Raw genomic sequence first — 23,346 nt, 5'->3', positions numbered from 1 at the left:
TATCTTGGCTCTTCTTAGAAATTCCTCATCCCCCACCCCCTGATGTCCAAGTCCTTGGCTGCCCTGCAGCAAGAATCCTGGTGCTGGATACCTGACCAAGCTCCTCTTGGAACCTCTCCAGCCACAGAGCCACTTACTCTGCCCGGTGGCCAAGAACCCTCAGCTGTCTTTGCTGTATCTGGAGTGGAGTCCAATCTCTCTCCCTTTTGGCACTAGCCTTGAATAAACTCTTTCCTGCCATTTTTAACAAGTGTCCAGTGAATACTTTCTCCTCACCAGCAGCACCACCACGAAGCCTGCCGCATGGCGGTCACAGCTCAACCACACCCAGGCTTACACCCTCAGTTACTAGGTTCCCCCCACACACCCGCACGACACAGAACCTGAGACAAGTCTGAGCGCTTCCAGAGCCTGGAACCCGCGCACCCCGCCTCTCCTCCAGCACGCTCTCTTGGGGTCTCCTCCTGCGCCTCCCTCTGCCCACGGCTTCCCAGTGGTCTAGGCTCCCCACTGGCAGTTCTCAGGTCTCCATGGTGACCGCGCTCCTCTCCTGGCCATGCTTCGCACCACCCCACAGGCTCATTGGGCAGGAAGCTTTGGAAGGTCCAGGGCAGGGATACAACTTAACCTGCTCTTAAGGGGGACAGAGGCACCCGATGACATTCTCTGAGGATGCAGGAGATTTAGCATCTGCCACAATCAGGGCCCACACTCCACTCTGGGCTGGGATGGATTTTTTCCCCTAAATCACAATGACAGCCATCACTTACTCCACTAAATGCTGTTCCCAGCAGCCCTGGATTGTGCTGGTTCACCGAGGCCTCTGCCTGGAGGTGGCCGTCCCCACCCGCCCAAAGGGCCCAGGACTCACTAGGTCTGCATGGGGCACAGACCAACAGTGAGGCTGGACCCTAACTTCCATATTTCATTTCAGTCAGGCAAGATTTTTTCCTATTGTTTTATAAAAGATTAAAATAGCAAGAAGACACTGGTTAGAGAGACTAGTCATGAGGAATTACAAATAACTCAAATCTTCTTCCCTGGAATCTCACATTTAGGTGCAAAAATTGAGCACCGAAGAATCCCCATCCACTGCTGCCACCTGTCACGAGATGGGGCTGCTCATCAGAAGGGGAGCAGACCCCACGCCAGGGCCCCAGAGGAGGACAGGGTGACTGCATTGTAGAAAATGACAGCGTACGTGAAATGCAGAGGAGTGTCTTTAAAACATCCACACAGTCGTCTTGTTTTTCAATTAAATTGGCCACGGAGTTTATAGTCAAGCAATTTTTTTCCTTTATTTTTGTTAAATAAGATTCCGGAAAGTACAGTGCAAACACTCAGTAGAAAAGTTGCAATTAAGAAATGTACATTCACATTTAACATTTCAGCCCATTCACTTTGTTTTTAAATAAAAATAGGACAAATTATTCAATGACTTGTCTCAATTTAACAATCTTGGAAAAGACTGGAAGGTGCTCTACAGTGTCCAGTTGACGTAAAAATAGACCCGTATTGATTATACAAATCTATCATGAGAAGTTACCCAGTGATACTGAGTTGTTGTCCTTCTGACACAGACATCTTGTTTCCACGTCTAGAGAAGCGTTCTCAGTGAGCTCTACTGGTGGGAGGATATGTCACCCGGGCCACTCTGTGCCCAGGAAGGGACACAGAAGGGCTCAAGGGTTCCCACAACCCTTCTCAGTGAGTAAAGAGAACCCAAGAGTGGGCTTTGGGTTTACCTTAAATGAGAGTGGAATCTGCCACTAACAGGTAGTCATGATCACCTTACATCATCTCCGCGTGTGCAGGGTGGTGTGCAATCAGTGTGCAGGAGAGACGGGGAGGGTGCCGGGGCCTAGTGGGGGCGCTGCAGGAGGGGTGCGGGAGCCACTCAGGCGTGGGGGCCAGGACCCGCCGGGGAGGGACGCTCTGCGGCCAGCAGGCAGATGACCCGTGGTGGCCGGGGCCTGTCCCTTTGTGCATGCTGCGTGTCTTGGAATATAAACTAAGTCACACACAATTAGGAACTTCACGGCATGCGATGCTGAGTGCGAAGGGCTTGTGCAGCCACGGTTTCGGCAGGGGCAAAGGCAAAGCTGCAGGCCTCTCTGGGACTGATGCCTGGGCGGGGAGAGCTGGCGCTCCAGGCCTGCAGGAGAGGCCGCGGCGTCTTCATCAGGAGTCCCAGGACGTGGGAGTGGTCCCCTGAGACGTGTGCTTCGTGCCTGGGCCTCCGGGGGCATGGGAGTTGCTGGTGGGAGGCAAGAAACAAGTTCTGGCTGCTGGTGGGCCCACTGCCCAATGCACATGCCCCGGAGAGCGAGAGCCCGCGGACGGGACACTGCATGGCTGCGCCTGCAGGTGGCTCTGCACATGTTTACAAAGCCCAAGAGGTGGACAGATCTCTTGGGGATTGGTCTGGGACTTCCTGGCTGTTTAAACGTCAATTCTTAGTAAATGACTGCCAGCTGTTTTGGAATCCAACCCATCCAAAGTCTGATCTGCCTGGAACCACAGAAGTCAGTGCCTGGGGGAGCCCAGGACACCCGTGCTCCAGTGGCCGCCAACTGCTCGCCATCCATCACGATCCCCATCTCGCCTCCGGCACATTTTCAGTGAAATCTGCTCTTGTATGTCATCTCATCCCCAGGAAGGAACAATGACCACCTACATCGCTCCACAGCATGACGGGACACGGGAGGGCTCTGATCAGGCACTGGGGGCTGGGTTGGCTCCACATAAGCGGAGAAGCCTGTGGAGTATGAGGGCATCTGGGGGCCCCCGTTCTCCCCCTGGCTGATGTCAAAGAGGCCTTACGGAAAGAGACAGGACAACTGTCCTGAGGGAAGAGTCTGTTTTCTAAGACGCGCTGGCAGGTGGCGCTGCCGGATACAGTTTTAGGATAGAAAGTGTGCTAAGATAAGGCAGGGAGTTTCCAGGCCAACACTGTATGACTTTGCTAGAGATCCATTGTTAAAGCAGAGGCAGGGCTTAGCTGACAGTCCATGTGCTGTTCCAATCTCACAACATGAGGCCTAAGGGAGGGTGACTCTGTGCCTGGGCACATCCAGGGATGGGGCAGTGGGGCAAACCCAATGCCTGGGGACCTGCCTGGCTGTTCAGAACCAGCCGGCCAGGGCACCGCCACCACTGTGTGTGCTTGAGCTAAGGGCTCCAACGACACCAGCACAACTTGGCTGGTTTCACTGTTAGCTGAGAGGTGCTGAATGTAAGTGGCTCCCCGGGTAACTGGGAGGGAGGTGGGCGGGGGGGCTGCCGGCTCTTCCCTCCAGAATCCCTGCACCAACACCCACCTGTGGCTCTCCCCTCAGGCCTCCACGTATACCCAAAACCCAAACACGACAAAATGAAACAAATGCACAAACTACAGAGAATGGGACCAATTCAGTGCCTTGATGCTGCGGGACTTCAGTAAAGGAAGAAAGAAAAGAGACTGCCTTCCTCTCTAGCAGATGTTGGAGACAGATGCCCAGGCACCACTGGGACCTTGGTGGGGAGTTAAGGCCACCTCTGTGTCCCAGAGCTGCTGCCCCTCCTCCTTCCGGGGCCAGGATTTCTAGGGGAAATCAAGTCATGGCCGTCAGGGAATGCCCTGGGCGAGGCAATCGTCTGTCCATATTCCAAGTTCATTTGCTCTTTATATGCATCCATCTTAATCCCAGGAACAAATAACTGATTTTAATTTTGCTTACGCCATGCCATTCACACACACACACACACACACACACACACACACACACACACACACACACACACACACACAAACTTGGATTAAGCATGACCTCTGGCAGAATAATTTCTTTTTATCTTAGAGAACAGATTTGATATGGAAGATTGTATTTTCAGAGTAATTAAGGAATACAAATGTCTGAGTCGTTACCACAAAGTCAAGTTGTGTAAGGAGGTCTAGCCCCAAAGTGGGGCCCTTGAAATTGGGTTTGTTATGAAACAGATGATGGGAGAGACAAATTCCGCTACACCATCACAGGACCTGCCTCCACGACGTGCGCGCACACACGAGAGACAAAGGGAAACTCCCCGAATCCTTTCCAAAGCATCCTGTGATTTCCCAGACGTGAAAGGTCACCAGGCGCTCCCTGTCTGGGGTGCCGGCCCCTGACCCCGAGAGGGAAAATCTAGGTCAGGTTCCAGTTGCTGGGGCTGGGCCCACGGTCCATGCTGGTCTCACTGGCCGCCCTGCTGGCCACGCCAACCCCAGTCCCAGCCATTCGAGTGCTCCCTGCACCCTGTGCTCCTACATTCCTATGTTCAGCTGCTCCGCCCACACTGTCTCCCAGGCACGGGGCCTGCCTGTGGCTCTTGCCCATCAGGTCACACAGAATCAAGGGTGCCCTCCCAGGACTGAGGGACTGGGCGGTGGGGGACAACTGTCTGTCAGCACTCCCTGGGGCCAGCTACCCCTGCCTTGGATGGGACGTCCTCGAGCTCCTGAGTCCATCCTGGGAAAACTCACAACTCGATTCCCCCCACAGCCCACTTTGCCAACCACTGGGCACCTGGCCTGGACTTTTCTTGCCACATATGTCACTGGACGATGGGTACTGTGGAATCGGACCTCTTCAAAACTCTTTGCTGTACCCCAAAGTCAATTTGGAGGCCTGACCCATCACGACCAGCCTCCTGACACCCAGGTGGGGGTCCCCGTCCTGCTTGCTGACCTCTGGTGACCTCTGGGCCTGGCGACACAGCTCCCAGCAGACCTTGAACCTCCTGATTTAGACCCACCCACAGCCTCACAGCCTAAGGACTCGTGAAACCAGATGAAACCCAAAGCGCCGTATGGAGAAACGTCACGTCTCTCGTCATCCACTGCGGAACCTGGAGTATTACGTGAAAATGAAGGCTGCTAGTGCAAATTCGACTTTCAAAGCAAACCGCAGCTGGGGAGGCGGGATGTTCAGGCCCAGGGACACTGCCGAGGCTGCCAACTGTCAGCTGGCCACAGCTCACCCCTCATTCATTTCACCAAACCAAAATATTTTGAAACTCATGGTCTCTACGGAGTTTGGATTTTTGGTTTTTGCTTTGTTGCTCTTTTTTTAACTGAAGCCATTACAAAACCAAGGATAAGTCAGTTTCTGGGGAGTCAGTTACACACAAACAATGGGGCTGCAGACTGAGAATGACAAGTGTACCAGCAGATCTGTGACCCCCCCAAGAGCACTACTCAATGCAGGGCACACTGACCTTGCATTTCCTGCACGGGCGACACACGGAGGCAGCGGTTGCCTTACGAGTCATGCATGCGGGTCAGGGGCAGGGCTGGCCACGCGGGTAGACCAGCAGGATCCCAACTCAGGCGCTCACAGAACACACCACGCAGAAGGGTGGGCGCACCCTACCTAGAGGAATCTAGGTCAGTGACATCTGCTCCTCCCCAATCCCCAGGTCCAGGGTGACAGAAGGAGCTGGGGCAGGGGCCCCTCACAGCACCAGAACCAAGGAGCCCCTCCCTGCCTGAGTTGAGGGAAGGATGCAAAGGTCCCCGGGCCCTTCAAATCAGAGCTCCCAGAGAAGAGGCTGTGCCTCCCCCATCAGACCAGGGTTTCCAAGGGGGCCCAGCCACTGCCCACTCCTCTACAGGCCACCAGGTTCCTCACCACAGGCTCCTCACACCCTGCTCAGGCCAAAGCCCCCATGTCACCAAACCCCAAACCCCAGGGACAACCACCTGCCCTTTCGCTCCACTTCTGAGCTCCTCTTCTGCCCTCAGTCAGCACCACAGGGCCTGACCCTGACCTGGGACCTGAGTTTCCTCTGCCGCTCCCCAGCCCTCGGATTCCTTGGTCATTCAAGAATACAGCCAGCAACCTCCTTCCACCCCTTTGCCACCCCCATCCACCCACCTTGCTCCCTGGACAGCTGGCATCCAGATCCCACATCCCCCCGATGCCAAATTGTCCTTCACAGTGTGTTAGGCCACTCACTGCCATGGTAAGCTGCCCCTCCAATTCCAGGCCTGCACACCCACCAGTTATAACAATGTTAATAATCTTAAGCTATTTAGGTCCCAAAGCTCCTGCAGTAAGCACAGGATGTTTACGTAATCAAGGACAAATTGTTTTAAAGTTCCTCACGAAACTTCATTAAGTAGGCCATTTCTTATCCAGCCGGCCGTGCCTGTCTTAGGTTGTCCTCCTCTGAGGATCTTACCCGTCTCTGGCCAGCCAGCCGTCCATACTGGATACATTAAATAGGCCATTTCTTATCCAGCCGGCCGTGCCTGTCTTAGGTTGTCCTCCTCTGAGGATCTTACCCGTCTCTGGCCAGCCAGCCGTCCATACTGGACACATTAGCCCATTTTATTCCAGCCGGCCGTGCCTGTCTTAGGTTGTCCTCCTCTGAGGATCTTACCCGTCTCTGGCCAGCCAGCCGTCCATACTGGACACATTAGCCCATTTTATTCCAGTCGGCCGTGCCTGTCTTAGGTTGTCCTCCTCTGAGGATCTTACCCGTCTCTGGCCACCCAGCCGTCCATACTGGACACATTAGCCCATTTCTTATCCAGCCGGCCGTGCCTGTCTTAGGTTGTCCTCCTCTGAGGATCTTACCCGTCTCTGGCCAGCCAGCCGTCCATACTGGATACATTAGCCCACGTCTTATCCAGCCGGCCGTGCCTGTCTTAGGTTGTCCTCCTCTGAGGATCTTACCCGTCTCTGGCCAGCCAGCCGTCCATACTGGACACATTAAATAGGCCATTTCCTATCCAGCCGGCCGTGCCTGTCTTAGGTTGTCCTCCTCTGAGGATCTTACCCGTCTCTGGCCAGCCAGCCGTCCATACTGGATACATTAAATAGGCCATTTCTTATCCAGCCGGCCGTGCCTGTCTTACGTTGTCCTCCTCTGAGGATCTTACCCGTCTCTGGCCAGCCAGCCGTCCATACTGGACACATTAAATAGGCCATTTCTTATCCAGCCGGCCGTGCCTGTCTTAGGTTGTCCTCCTCTGAGGATCTTACCCGTCTCTGGCCACCCAGCCGTCCATACTGGACACATTAAACAGGCCATTTCTTATCCAGCCGGCCGTGCCTGTCTTAGGTTGTCCTCCTCTGAGGATCTTACCCGTCTCTGGCCAGCCAGCCGTCCATACTGGACACATTAAATAGGCCATTTCTTATCCAGCCGGCCGTGCCTGTCTTAGGTTGTCCTCCTCTGAGGATCTTACCCGTCTCTGGCCACCCAGCCGTCCATACTGGACACATTAAATAGGCCATTTCTTATCCAGCCGGCCGTGCCTGTCTTAGGTTGTCCTCCTCTGAGGATCTTACCCGTCTCTGGCCAGCCAGCCGTCCATACTGGATACATTAAATAGGCCATTTCTTATCCAGCCGGCCGTGCCTGTCTTAGGTTGTCCTCCTCTGAGGATCTTACCCATCACTAGCCCTCCAGCCGTCCATACTGGACACATTAGCCCATGTCTTATCCAGCCGGCCGTGCCTGTCTTAGGTTGTCCTCCTCTGAGGATCTTACCCGTCTCTGGCCAGCCAGCCGTCCATACTGGACACATTAAATAGGCCATTTCTTATCCAGCCGGCCGTGCCTGTCTTAGGTTGTCCTCCTCTGAGGATCTTACCCGTCTCTGGCCAGCCAGCCGTCCATACTGGACACATTAAATAGGCCATTTCTTATCCAGCCGGCCGTGCCTGTCTTAGGTTGTCCTCCTCTGAGGATCTTACCCGTCTCTGGCCACCCAGCCGTCCATACTGGACACATTAAATAGGCCATTTCTTATCCAGCCGGCCGTGCCTGTCTTAGGTTGTCCTCCTCTGAGGATCTTACCCGTCTCTGGCCACCCAGCCGTCCATACTGGATACAAAAATAGGCCATTTCTTATCCAGCCGGCCGTGCCTGTCTTAGGTTGTCCTCCTCTGAGGATCTTACCCGTCTCTGGCCACCCAGCCGTCCATACTGGACACATTAAATAAGCCATTTCTTATCCAGCTGGCTGTGCCTGTCTTAGGTTGTCCTCCTCTGAGGATCTTACCCGTCTCTGGCCAGCCAGCCGTCCATACTGGACACATTAGCCCATTTTATTCCAGCCGGCCGTGCCTGTCTTAGGTTGTCCTCCTCTGAGGATCTTACCTGTCTCTGGCCAGCCAGCCGTCCATACTGGACACATTAGCCCATTTCTTATCCAGCCGGCCGTGCCTGTCTTAGGTTGTCCTCCTCTGAGGATCTTACCCGTCTCTGGCCAGCCAGCCGTCCATACTGGACACATTAGCCCATTTTTATCCAGCCGGCCGTGCCTGTCTTAGGTTGTCCTCCTCTGAGGATCTTACCCGTCTCTGGCCAGCCAGCCGTCCATACTGGATACATTAAATAGGCCATGTCTTATCCAGCCGGCCGTGCCTGTCTTAGGTTGTCCTCCTCTGAGGATCTTACCCGTCACTGGCCCTCCAGCCGTCCATACTGGACACATTAGCCCATGTCTTATCCAGCCGGCCGTGCCTGTCTTAGGTTGTCCTCCTCTGAGGATCTTACCCGTCACTGGCCAGCCAGCCTTCCATACTGGACACATTAAGTAGCCCATTTCTTATCCAGCCTGGATGCATGACTTTCCTCACAGCTTGTTATCAGTTCAGCCCATGGCTTATTCTCTAGAGCCCTCAGATGGGGACCTACAGAGGGGAAGGCTAGCATCCTAGAACTCCACACCAGGTGAAAACGAAGATGATATAATACCAGGCAAACACAAGCTAGAGGATTCACCGCCAGCAGGGCTGCACCGTGAGACACGTTAAAAGAACGTTCATCAAACCAAAAGAAAATGACATCATCTAGATGGACGTGTGAATTTAAAGAATGGTGAGCTGGAAGTATCAATAACTTGAGTAAATATAAAGATTTTTTTCTCACTTTTAATAAATTTAAAAGATGATTTAAAGCACACTAACAATAATGTATTATGGGGCGTCATAACATGAAGAAGTAAAGGAGGACTAAACAGGAAGGGAGAAATGGAAGTTTATTGTTTCAAGGATCATACACTCTACCTAACTGGTGTATTATTTGAAGATTGGCTATCATCGGTTAAAGATGTGCAAAGGCTAGAGTAACCATTGTGAAACAACAGAAGCAGAGCTAATAAGCCAGGATTGGAGATAAAAGGGGTTCATTTAAACAACAATAACAACAACTTAACTCAAAACAGGGCAGGGAAGTGGGAAAAGGACATAAAGAACACACAGGACAAATAGAAAACTAGTCACACTAAGGGTAGCTTGAAACCCGAACAAATCATAATTACATTATATAAAATGGTCTTTTTCAAAAAAACACTCCAAATAAAAGGCACAGATGGGCAGACTGGATCAAAACAACAGCAACAACAACAAAAACAAGACCCAACTCCATGCTGTCTACACACACACAGACACAGATTCAACACAGAGACAGAGACAGGTTAAAAGTACAAGAAAAGAAAAAAGACATCACACAAAAACACTAACCAAAAGAAAGCTGGGACAGCTACACTAATGTCGGCTCAAAAATTACTGAGGATGGAGAGACATTACATAATAACAAAGGAGTCAATGGACCAAGAGGACAGGACAACCTTAAATGTCTGTCAGGAGTGAACTTCAAAATACAGGAAGCAAAAGCAGAACAGAAGAGACAAATCCACAGTTACAGCTGGACAGTTCAACATTTGTTTCACAATAACTGACAGAACAAGAGGTCAGAAAATGAAGCTGACCACCTTGATCTAATGGGCATTTACAGAATACACTACCCAAAACAGCATATAAACATTCTTTTCATGTACACTTGAAACATTCACCAAGACAGATCATATTCTAGGCCGTACAACAATTCTCGATGGATTTAAAGAGAACTGAAATCATACCAAGTCGTTTCTCTGACCACAAAAGGATTAAGTTAAAACAATAACTGGAAAGTACTCCAAATACTTGGAAATTAAGTAATTCACTTCTAAATAAACTATGAAGGTCAAGGAAGAAATCACAAGATAAAATAAAAAGGATTTTCAATGGAAATGTTAAAAAAAAACAAACTGTTGTATGTAGATAAAACAGTTGTCTGCAGGAAATTTATTCTTTTTTGATTTTTATATTAGGAAAGAAAAAAGTCTCAAATAAATGACCTAAGCTTCCATCTTAAGTTATCAGAAGGGGAGCAAATTAAACCCACAAGATCAGAAAGAAATGATAAAGAGTAGAAATTATGGAACTAAAACCATAGAAGCAATAGAGAAAAATCACTGATACCAAACATTAATTTTTTGAGAAATCAGTAGTATCATACAGCTATAGCCAGACTAATAAAGAGAAAAAGAGAAATGACAAATTCTCAACATTAGGAATAAACATAACAACACTACAGACCATACATGTATTCAAAAGAGAATAATAAAACACCTTTATGCTCATAAACTTGATAACTTAGGTGAAATGGACAAGTTTCTGGAAAGACCCAAAATATCAAGACTCACTCAAGAAAAAATAAAAAAGCCAGTAACACCACTTTGTCTATCAAATGAATTAAATTAGTGGTTAAAAACTTCACAAACTCCAGGCTCTGAATTCACTGTTGAATTTCACCAAATTTTGAGAAAGAAGTAATACAAATCCTACCAGAAAGCAGAAAAGGAAACAAATTCGAACTCATTTTATGAGACTATGACTACTCTAATACCAAAATCAGACAAAGATTTTACTTTAAGTATGCAAGGCTGTAAGTTTAAGACTGAAAATCTATCAATGCATTTCATATTAAAAGAAAAACCACAGGATCCCATCAATGAATGTGGAAAAAACATGAGATAAAATTCAATATATAATCATGACTTTAAAAAAGAAAAAAAAATTTTAACAAACTAGGATTAAGAGGAATTTCCTCAACATAATAAAGGGCACACATGAATAACTTACACCTAACATCATACTTAACAGTGAAAGACTGAATGTTTGCCCATAAGACTGAGAACACAGCAAGGGCCTCGCACTACTTCTATTCAAAATATACTAGAGATTGTGGCCAGTGAAATAAAGCAAAAAAAAAAAAAATTTTCAAGAAAATACACACACACACACAATCATATATATGAATAAAAGGAAAATATAAAACTTTCTTCATTCACAGATATGTTCCAAATAGAAAATTCTAAGAAATCGACAAAAATATGGTATTAGAACTACTATGTGAATTTAGCAAAGCTGCAAGACAGAAGGTCAGTGTATAAAAATCAACTATACTGCATGAAAATATTAACTACTCAGGAATAAATTCTACAGAATATGCGAGAGAGCTCTACTCTGAAACATATAAAATATTGCTGGAAGAAATTAAAGAAGACTAGACCTAGAACACTTGAAACAATTTTGGAAAAAAACTAAGTTGGAAGACTTACACTGTTTGATTTCAAGACTTACTATAAAACTAAAGTAATAAAGACAGTATGGTATTGGTAAAAAAAAAAAAAGAGACATGTACATCAGTATAACAGGAAGAAATGTCCAGAGATATGCTATGATGTCAAGATAGATCAATGAATAAATTAACACATCACAGTTACTAGGTGAATGAATTGTGTACAACCCCCTCAATGAGCATGTCCATTTGCACACACCATGTTTTCCTAGGAACAACCACAGCTCCTGTCTTGCTTCTAAGCCCTCTCTGAAACAAAACCTTTCAGAAGGGATGTGAGGATCACACTAGATTTTTGGGCAAAGGCTCAAGATAGTAAAAATAATCAAGTTAGTCAGTTTACTAGAGATAAACCATTGCTTTACTGAATGTGAATTTTGCTAGGCCAATCTTAAAAACATTTAAAAACTAAGCTCCTAAAACCAGTATCACACAGAAACAAAATATCATAACAGAATACTAAAACAACTACATGGAAACAAATTGGACAACCTAGAAGAAATGGACAAGTTTCTGAAAACATACAGTCCACCATGATAGAAGAAGAAATAGACCACTAGAATAGACTGATCACTAGAAATGAAACAATTAGCAATAATTAGAAATTAGCAAAAACCCCCCTGCAAACAAAAGTCCAGACGAGATGGCTTCACTCAGGAATTTTACAAAACATACAAAGAACTCATACCGATTCTGTTCAAATTCTTAAAAGACTGAAAAGGAAAGAATACTCCTAAACTCATTCTATGAACCATCACCCATATACCAAAACAAAACAAAGACACTACCAAAAACGAAAATTTCACGTCAATATCACTGATGAACATACATCTAAAAATCATCCACAAAATATTAGCAAACAGAATCCAACAACACATAAAAAACATCATACAACATAATCAAGCTGGATTCATCCCAGGGACACAAGGATAGTTCAAAATACACAAATGAATCAATGTGACATACCACTTCACAAAATAAAGGACAAAAACCACGTGGTCATCTCAACGGATGATGAAAAAGCAAAACAAAATTCAGCCATTTACGATAAAAGCTTATAATAAAGTGGGCATAGAGGAAACATATCAACATAATAAAAGCTATTTATGAAAAACCTACAGCTAACACAGTACTAAACAGTGAAAAACTGAAAAATATGCCACTAAAATCTGGAACAAGACAAAGATGCCCACTCTCACCCCTTTTATTCAATATAGTAGTGGAAGTCCTAGCCATAGCAGCTAGACAACAAAAAGAAATAAAAGGGGTCCAAATTGAAAGAGAAGAGGTAAAATTGTCATTCTATGCAGATTACACGATACTATCTACAGAAAATTCTTAAGGCTCCACACAAAAATGACTAAAGCTAATTAAAGTATTTGGCAAGGTAGCAGAATACAACATCAACCTCCAGAAATCAGTGGCATTTCTTCACATGAATGTAATACTCCCTTTTAAAATTTAAAATCCAAAAAATAAAATATTAGGAATAAATCTACCCAAGGACATGAAAGACTTACATGCAGAGACCCATAAAACACTTAAGGGAATTAAAGAGGACTTAGAGAAACTGAAAGATAGCCCATGTCCTTGTAATTGGAAGAATATTGTTAAAATGGCCATACCTGCCCTGAGGCATCAACAGACTGAATGCAGATCCCTACCAAATCACCCAGGACATTTTTCACAGAACTAGAAAAAATCATCTTAAAATTTACATGGAATCAGAGAAGACCCAGCATTACGGAAGCATTACTCAAGAAAAAGAACAAAGCTGGAGGAATAACCCTCCCAGACTTCAGACAGTACTACAGACCTACAATCAAAACAGCACGGTATTGTTACAAAAACAGACATATGGATCAATGGAACACAAATGAGACCCCAGAAATAAACCCACAAACTTTTGGCCAATTAGTCTTTGACGAAAGAGGCAAGAACATACCATGGAGGGAAGACAGTCTCTTCAGCAAAGGCTGTAGGGAAAACTGGACCGCTGCATGGAAATCAATGAAGTTAGATGACTGCCTAACACCGTACACAAAAATAAACTCATAATGGCTTAAAGACTTAAACAGAAGACCAGAATCTATAAACCTCTAAGAAAAAAACATAGGCAACACATTATCTCACATACATCTCAGCAATGTTTTCCTAGGGCAGTCTGCCCCAGCACCAGAAAGAAAACCACAAGCAAACACACACGTGGGACCTAGCAGAACTCACAAGCTTCCACGCGGCAAAGGGAACCGTAAGCAAAACAAAAAGATAACATACTGAATGGGAGAAAATACTTGCAAATGATTCGACTGACAAAGGCTTAATTTCCAGACTACATAATCGGCTCGTACAACTTAAAACCCAAAAAACAAGCACCCCAATCCAAACATGGGCAGAAGACCCGAACACACATTTCTCCAATGAAGACACAAATGGCCAACAGGCACATGAAAAAATTGCTCAATAACTTTATCAGAGAAATGCAAGTCAAAACTACAGTGAGGTAACTATCACCTCACACACACAGTCAGAAAGGCCATCATTCAACAAAAGTCCACAAAGGAGAAGTGCTGGAGAGGCTGTGGAGAGAAGGGGACCCTCCTACACTGCTGGCGGCAATGTAGTTTGGCGCAGCCACTCTGAAAACATTTGGAGACTAAACAAAACTGGACTTGCCAAAAGATTTTGATCTCGGCGGCAGGCCGACAAGTTCCCAAAGCCCCGCGCCTCGTCTCTCATTCCAACCTGGAGGGCCCAAGGCGGCCCGCAGTCGCCAGGCAGGTCCACCTGAGCAGGAAGGCCATGGCATGAGGGCCAGTCGGAGATGCTCCAAGGCCAGCCCAGCGCCCTCCCACCTCCCGGGGCTGCTCCCACTTTCCCAAACCCACGTGTGAGCGGCGATGAAGACACCGGGCTTCAGTGACTACTAATGGCGGGGGCGATGCACCATGAACCAGGGCGGCAGCCCGGACCCGCGTCAGGGTCCCGACGGGCTGCGTGGCCCGGGCCTCACCTGCGCAGCCCTCCCTGTGCGCCTCCCCAACGCAGCCCAGGCCTCAACCACCGGCTCCCCGACCTGCGCGCCCCCACCAGCGCCCCCTTACCTGCCAGGCGACAGCAGCCGAGGCGAAGGCACCTGGCGGCCCAGACCCCGGGCCGTGTTCCTCCTCGGGAAGCTGGTCCAGGAGCACCCGGCTCCGGCCCAGCTCCCACAGGCTCTGGGCGGGCTCCCGCGCCTTCGCGCGTGCGCGTCCTCGTCCACGCCCCTCCCCCGCCCTCTGCCAGTAGCAGTGACAATCGGGCTGGGGCTCCCGCACTACGGGACATGGCCAGTGGGGCCGAGCCCGGCCATGCGAGGCCAGGCCGTGGGGCGGTGGGGCTGCTCCACCCCGTGGCCCAGGACTGGCCAGCCAAGTTCCCACCCCAAATGCCCCCCCAACCCAGACACCGACAGGGTCCCCTCCACCCCAGCACCCAATCAGAACCACCACTGGCCCTGGGCCAGGCCACACCCCACAGTTCCAATCCCCCCTGCTGGCCGCCACACAACACCTCCAGCCCTGTCACGGCCCCCACACCCCCCAGCCAGGCCTCATCCCTGACATGATCCCCAAGACAAGGCTCCTCCTCATATTGAGGTCCCCACCCCACACTCCACCCCACTAGCTTCTAACTTACAGCCCCTGCAAACAAGCTGACCCCTCATGCTTCACCCTGGGTCCACCCATCATCCTGAGATGGTCCCCTCACCCCTCACCCCAGGATTAGCCTCCATCCCTCAACCGGGTTCCCCTATTCCGAGCGCCCCTTACCCCGGGATGGCCCCCTCACACTTCAGCCAGGTGACTTCCACTCTGGGCAGCCCCTCACTCCTCAACCTGACTCCCCGGGGGAGCCCCCCCTCACTGCACCCCTAACCCGAGCTGACCCCCTCACTCCTCACCCCACTGGGGGTGGGGCGGTCTGCGCTCACGTCATCATGCTCACAGCCACCAGACAGGGATCCCGAGCAGCGCACGGATATACACCCCAGTGTCCGAGGCTCCTCTGGGGCGTGGTGGGCGCGGCTGGTGCAAGGTGATGCAAAACTGTCCCCAGTCTGGCACAAAACATGACAACTTCAGGGGTGGGGAGAGTATAGCTCAGCAGTAGAGTGAATGCTTAGCATGCACGAGGTCCTGGGTTCATTCCTCAGAATCTCCATCAGTAAATACATAAATAAACGCAATTACCACCTTACCCACCAGGGGAAAAAAATTACTACTTCATAAATTTTAATAGGCCCATTTCTGTGATAGAAAGGCTTGTACACCAGAAATTGACCGATTGTCTCTGACTATACTTTAAAAATTATTCATCGGCCCTCTAAAGTGACACATTTTCCAGGCCCCCACTTAGGAAGCTTACATTTGCGTACCTCTAGCCCTGACACTCAGAGGCCTGAAGTTCCAATACATCTAAATTTTAAGTATCCTATTTGGAAAAATATGTTCCATTCAAGGAGCTGTAAGGGGTAACATGTAGGGACCCACCGGGGATTTTTGTATGTTTTTAGCACCTGCTGCCTAAAAGGCTGCAAACTGAACTTTCGTACAGTTTAAAAAAGAAGACTGAAGCTATTACGAGTAGTCTTTCCCCACGAAGCATGCACACCTCACGTCAAAAAGCCCAGTTCTCTCGTAATACGTGTGCAAGAGTGTGAGAACCTTTCTCCCTTGAATTAAGAGCAAGCACCGTCTGAAGTAAACAAGTAACGTGGGTGTGCGCACTGCTTCTCAGACACTCGCAAGATTCGGGATGGGTGGCCACCAGACCCTGTCAGCCGGGACTAGTGCTAACACGGACACAGAGAGCAAGGCCCAGCTGGTGGTGGGGGCTTTCTCATCATTGTCACTGCCATCCAGACTCTACTGTGATGCTTCTAGTTTTAGATGGAGAGAGTCCAAGCCCCTCCTTCCAGAAGGGTGTGCAAGTCTGTAGAATCAAAGCCCAGCTCTGCCTGGGTCACAGACTGGCAGTTGCGAAGGAAGCGAGGCCTGAACGGAATTTTTCAACTTAATGTTTTCTCTGTTACTTCTCCAGTATGTATTTATAATAATAATATGTATCTTTTTTTTTAATCTACGGAAGGATTTTTTTCAGAACATCGAAGGAAGTATTTTTACAGCCAGTCCTTGATAAACGGAATGCGGAGGAAAAAATAACTGCAACCCGGAGGTAATGACGGTCACACCCCGAAAACACAACCAACATCCTCTTAGGAAAATATCAGCTCATAGTTCACAGCTTTGTCTACTAAAGCAATGACCAGTGTCAAAGGGCTGCATCTGCTACCCACAGAAGCCACTTGGAAAACAGATGCATGCACTCCTGCTGTTACTCAATTCCTGTTTTTATCCTAATCTTATTAATATGGACTCCAGACCAGTTAACACCTGCTGAAGACACGGAACTGCTGCAGATGAAATCCACTGGTCAAAACAGAGATGCCAGAGAACGAATCTGCCAGTGTTATAATCTTAATTTTTCAAATACTTAACCACAGAAGTCAGTATCTGGTCCAGAAATTGAAATCAATGAAACATTTCTGTGTGCATTCATGCTTAGAACTCTGCGAGAGAGGACTGTGTGCGTGGTTTACAATCACGTACTCTGTTCTCTGTCTCTGTATTTCCATTTTCTAAGCAAAACGACGTGCTTTGCTTAAAAGTGCATTTTCCTGTCTGTACGCTTTGGGACCAGCTGCCAAGAGCCAATGTTGACCTCCTGAGACACCTTTTTCGAGTGCTCCACAACACTGAGCAACACTCCTCATTCAATCAGATGACGGCTTATAACTTATCACGCTGTCTAGCCCCAAGCCTTCTTGGCCCACCTAATGCCACCAGCTCACAATCAGAAGAGGACTTCACAAAACAGGTAATGAGACCTCTCATCGTCATGCCTTGTGGGGCACGGTCCCCACTTTGAACCTGAAACCTGAGGTACTAGCCATGATGGTCCAGGTTTTTCAAGTGCACATCTTAAACACGCTCCCCTGGTGTGGCAGAGTCACTGACCTGGTGGGGTGAGGGGAGGTGGTGGGTCGTTAAGTGGGAAACTGAGAGCAGTAGAGGCATTTCTCCTTTCCCATCCAGGAGACTGAACCACAGAGAGCTAAGAGTAGGTTGATGGGACAGAACAGAACCTGAGCTTTGGGGGTCTGACAGCCGAGGCTCAACTCTCAGCCTAATCACTGAGGGAGTGTGAACTGCGGCGGAGGTCCCATCATTTCATCATCACAGAATGACACCACCACCCAGCTCCTCTGGTCACTGCTGGCACATTGCGGTGGCTCGGGCAAGATGAGCACCCACGGCTCTACATACACTGGCCTTCCTCTGCCAGCTGTGGTCCCTCACAAGGACACTCGGCTCCTATGTCACCCCCGCTGCAGGGTGAGGGGGGCTAGGAAAAGATTCCAGAACATCCAAACAGAGACACAACAGGCCTAATCAGATCACAGCTCTGCCCCAAGCTCAACCCGACAGCCAGCATGAGATGAGGCAGTGCAGACACGTCTCCTCTCCAGCTGCTTCCTTCCTTCACAAGAAAAATCACAGAAATCTCCGCTTCTGAACTTTCACATATTTCCTCACTTAAGAAGTAAATTTCTCAGGTTTTTGTCTATTGGATGCTTTATGAATTTTCGTAAATGCTGTATGTCCATTTATCTCAATAAAACTGAAGAAAATGAAACAAAAACAAACAAATGAAATTTAGTAAGAGAATATAGATTCATCTCAAGAATCCTTCATAGATCACTTGAAAACTGTCCTAGTTTTAAACATGTAACCATCGTTACAAAAACATTAGCTATTGAACAAGGTCACAAATTATAATTTTAACCCACTGATGAAAAAGAATTTTAAAATCTGTACCCAAAGTACTCATGAAAGTATCACTATTTCTTAGAGAAAACTGATTTGTAGACTCATTTTTTTAATCAACTCTGAATTTTTCTCAGAATTCTCTTACAGGTTTTAGATCCAAGACTTACATATGAAATGATTTCTAACTGTGCCATTCGGAAAAGAACACCCCACTGCGCCCTCATGTGTTTCAGGTTTCTCTCCTTGAGAACCACCTCCAGCTCCGGGGAGAAGACACCCCTTCCCTCTGGGAAGTGCGCGGCCACTCCTGATGAAGGTGACATCACTACTGACAGGGAGGGGGCTGCAGGGTGTGGGAACCATGTAACTGGCTTTGGTGGGAAAGGCAGCAGGGCTGCCAGGGCTCATGGGAGATGCTCAGACAGTGCAGTTCTGGAGCCCAAATCACATCCCAAGAGCAGTGATCTCCACCTGCTCCACGTCAGGGCAGCTTTCATACTGTCCTGAGACCAAAGAAAGGACAAGGCAGCTCTGACTGCAGGAAGTTGCTAGTACAGCATTAGGAGACATTAGGGTATAATACAGTGTTTGGAAATTGTTTCACACAAAACTTTAAGTGGGACTCATATATGTGAGATGTGCTCAGGCTGAAACTAGAGTGAGGGGCCCAGAGCACTGCCTTGTTTGTTCCCCATCCCCTGTTTTCCTGCTTAATGGTACCTAAGGTACCACAGGTTTCCAGTGCCTTTTAAACAGGTTGAAAAGAACCTGCATCAGGGAGGAGAAACAGGACTTGGTTTGATGTGAAACCACCTTTCCAGACTGCCAGCTCCTGGGCCCCGGTGCACCAGCTGTGTTACCTCTGGCCAGCTATTTTAGCTCGCTTTCAGTTCCCTCATCTCTAAAATGAGAATAAAAACAACATCTAAATTTTAGGACTACTGTCAAAATTAATCATGGATGTAAACTAAATATGTAAAAAACCAGTTACTGCAGCCAGCAGAAGTTCCTCTGAGAACTCTGAGCTAGGGCTGTCTGAGCCTAGGTCATCAGCTAATTGGCAGCAGTGCATTTCATAAGGATGAGATTAGATTCAGAACCTGGGGACACGGGTCATGAGACTCTGAATTTGGTGGGGCAGGTAAGTAGGTTGGTTTGTTTGTATGTTTGTTTGTTTTTTACGTTAACGGAGGTACTTGGGCTTGAACCCAGGACCTCACGGGCAGTAAGCACGCACTGAACCACTGAGCTATAAGCCTCTCCCAATCCCTTTGCAGTTTTGACATTTTTTGGTTTTAAGACATTTATCTCACTGCTTTCAGGAAATCTTTACGAAAATCTATCTAATCAGGAATTTAGTTGAGTCTAGTACCTGAGAATGTGCTTTACTAAGATAACTGTTTTTGAATTCATCAGTGACAACAGGACAACCCCGCCAATCAATGAGAATGACAGTGGCAGTCCTTCTCAAAAATCCACAAGGACGGTATGAGGCCAAGTGCCCATCTACCACGGGTCTGCGCACATGCCTGGCCATGATTTTGGAGGTCCCTGAAGAACAGAAATGGCCCTAATCACATTTCACCCTTCCTCTCTTCTATCTTTATTCCGCACATATTGTTTCACCTTTCTTCCTCCTCTACTCTGCATGTTTACCAGGATTTATTAAAAATGTGTTAGACAACCACTTTATTTGCTTATGGCCCATGTTAACCCCTTGGTGGAGGCGCATCGGGGCAGTCTGCGGTCTCAACTAAGGTCACTTCTGCGCCTGCAGCCAGCGGGCGGCGCAGCTGGGGCTGACTCACGTGTCTGTTGCTTGGCGCTGGCTCTAGGTGGATCCCCATCTCTTCAGCAAGCGAGCCCGGCCTTCTTCATAGGGGGGAGGAAGACTTCCCAACAGCAAGACGCTTTTCATGAGTCCATGTACGGGAGGACTGCACAAAGGACCACAAAGACAATGAGTTACTCATCACTTACTTACTGAGGGCTATGACTGTCATCAAACACACATGATACTCAAAACTTGAGACAGCATTCCTATCACACACCTACTCTTCTTCATGAGTTGTTAACCCTCTGTTCTTTAGATCAGCATTTTCCATAGGATATTAAGAAGTTTGGTAGGGAGTATCTTTGAAATAATCATTGATTTTTTACCCCCACATATTTCTTGCCTCTATCTTTCTCCGTCTTAAGCTGTCTTAAGAGACACATCATTTCCTCAGAGAACAGAAGCTACAGAAGAATATGAGGAATAACAGAGCTGTTTGTTGCCTATGAGTTTTAAACATTCAGTTTTGTACGAAACAAAAACAATCCACGGCATAAAGATTTAGGTGGAAATCTCATGGGGAAAGCCCAAAACAACGAGATGTATAGGACATGTGCACCATTTCCTGCATAGAAAACAAGAGGAATCAGGAAGCCCTCACAGAACTGCTAAATCGCATCTCTAAGACCCAGCCTGGTAGAGTCACACAGAACTTCTTGCGCCTCAGCAGGAAACAGATCAGTGAAATGATTCCATCACTCTGAGTATAGTAGGGAAGGAATAAAGTCACTGGATCTGATGAGACAGCTCTCAGCAACAGCTGTGCAGGCCGGCTCCCCAGGACCACACAGCAACTAGCACAGCTCAGCAGGTGCCCAGTGTACGCAGATGACACAGAGGGCCAGGGAAGCGTCATTCCACGTTCCACCACCATCGAACTCCTTGGCAGTAGAAGACTGCAAAACACAGACACACTCATGGGGAAAATGGAGAGACCTTGCACTGCTACCAATTTGGGAACAAAGAATTAGGCTGTAAATCACGTAAGTTATTTAAAATTATACACCAGTACCCATCTTACATATATCAGTTTGTAGACAGACTGGCCCAAGTATATGGAATTCGTGACCTAGAAATTATTTTCCTAGAAAGGGTTCCATGGTCAAATAGGTTTGAGAAATGCTATTTTCCTTTTGGACATCAAAATGCCCATTAATATACTAATGTCTTAAAGAATCACAGTAAAGAAACCCAGTACTTTCCCCGTTGATTTGACCTGGGAGATTCTTTTGAAGAAACTCTGTTGATGAATGGTCCTGGGAACACATAGTAGTAAACACTGCTCTCAATTTATCTTAAGTCATGGAGTTTACTCTTTCATTCACCTGCTCAAAAACCTTCAGTGAGTTTCCATGGATCTTTAGGTTTTTTTTTTTTTTCACGAAGATTTCTTTTTTAAGAGCCTTCACAAAAAACATGGCTGGACAACGCACTTGTCAGTTGTTGAGCCAAGACATGCAAAAGTCCCTCAAATTTGAGAAGGAGATAGAACAGTAGATACAGAAAAGCTGAAATTCCCCTAATTTGTCCAATGCAACGCCTACAGGACATTCTTGCCATGGGAAAATGGCTAAGAAATGTTCGTTTCACCCTCAGGATACTCAAGCACATCATTGAGAAAGTCAACTTACTACTTTTTAGAAAAGACGGTTGGAACTGATAAGCTGTAAAAGGACCAAACTGTCTAACCTAGAATGAATACAAGGCAGTTAGACTTCCTGGTATCTGTCTTTATCACTGCTGGTAAGATCTGTGTCATCTTCAATCAACCTGCACTTAGTGGTGTAAATAAGGTGAAGTATTTTCAAAGGTAAAGCAAAGATACTGAGGATGAAAAGCTTATTTTATTTATTCCAGAAAGAAAGCTACTCATAGGCTATCTTTATTTGAGAAAACTAATTCTCTCCATGGTCATTAGTTACTGTGATATATTGAATGGAATATATTCCATTCAACATACACATATTTATAGGCTACAAAATATACATTACACATAAATACACGTATTTACACACTCAATTTTACATTCCATAAAAGCAACCTCAAAGAATCTGAAGGACAGAGTATACAGTTGTACAAAAAGCCACCTTTCAGAACACATTAGGCGATGTCTTTCCTGTCTCTCTGTAACTCCTATGCTAGCCAAACGAGCCACTAAGCACCCTAAAGATCTGTAACGAAGGGTGCCTCTCTTTGCTACTTTTATGCTTTTCATGTCCACAGCATAATCGGTGCTAGGAAGAAACTGATTTTTTTGGCCTTGGACCTAAATGTCACTATGCATTTGGTTGGCTTAGCCTTTCCAAAACATAAAATCCCTTTGTCACGTCAAAGAAACTACTAGAAAACAAAATTGTCAAAGGAGAGTTATAATTTCCTACAATGGAAAAAAGAACCCACCTTGTGAGAATGGGAGTTTTTCCAAATTATAAAGGAGTCAGATCACCGGGGGGAACGGCGGGAGGCACGGGCACCAGCCCGCTCCGGCCCCGCAGGGCGCGGGCGACTCCGAGAGTCCGGGCGCGGGGCGGGCTCGGCGGCGGCCCGAGCGCCACGGAGGCTTCCGCGCCCGTCGCCGGAGCGCCCAAGCGGCGGGGGCACAACTTTGGGGCCGCGGGAGGGGTGGGGAGCGACAAGGGCTCCGGGGTGCTCAGGGTGGGGAGCGACAAGGGCTCCGGGGTGCTCACCGCGCCCACAGCCGTGGCCCCCGGCGCCCAGACTGCCGGCGCCGGCCCTCCCCGCCCCGCAGAGGCCCGCGCGGCCTCCCTCCCCCGCGGGGACCCGGGGCGGCAGCCGCCGCAACCCCCGTCCTTCCCGCGCCCCGCGCCCCGCGCCCCGCCGCCGCCGCCGCCGCCGCCCGCACTCACCTCAGGGGCGCAACCGGCACAGCCGGCCGTCGGCCTCGTTCCCGCCGAAGCGTCTCGGTGCGGTACTCCCTGCGTGGGCGGGCTGTTCCCCGGCGGTCGCAGGGGGTTCAGGGGTGGGGGGGGCGGGGAACGGCCGTCACTTCAGCAACGAACCGAAGCGCCGCCTCGTGGCATTTTCCACAGGCCGGCGACACCGCAGCCGCCTTGGGTCCGCACAGCCTCCTGCCGGCCGCAGCTCTTGCTGTCTCGCCGAGCCGACAAGCCTCCGCGGACAGAGGAGCGAGCGGCCGCGCGGGTCGGAGGTCTGACGGAGTGTGCGCAGACTCTTTCCTGT

General features: G+C 48.3%; 1 long non-coding RNA gene across 1 annotated transcript; it reads right to left on the bottom strand.

Annotated features, from left to right (window-relative positions):
• Positions 1–233: 233 nt before the first annotated feature.
• On the bottom strand, positions 234–23,024 carry LOC135321267 (uncharacterized). The gene is made up of 3 exons (XR_010380830.1): positions 23,013–23,024; positions 20,120–20,248; positions 234–2,257 (listed from the first exon to the last, which is right to left on the bottom strand). It is a non-coding gene; the product is annotated as an uncharacterized LOC135321267 (long non-coding RNA).
• Between the last annotated feature and the right edge of the window lie 322 nt (positions 23,025–23,346).

Source organism: Camelus dromedarius, chromosome 5 (genome assembly GCF_036321535.1).
Source record: "Camelus dromedarius isolate mCamDro1 chromosome 5, mCamDro1.pat, whole genome shotgun sequence".
NCBI lineage: Eukaryota > Metazoa > Chordata > Mammalia > Artiodactyla > Camelidae > Camelus > Camelus dromedarius.
The sequence above is the reverse complement of the archived record's forward strand: the minus strand, read 5'-3'. Positions and strand labels throughout refer to the sequence as shown.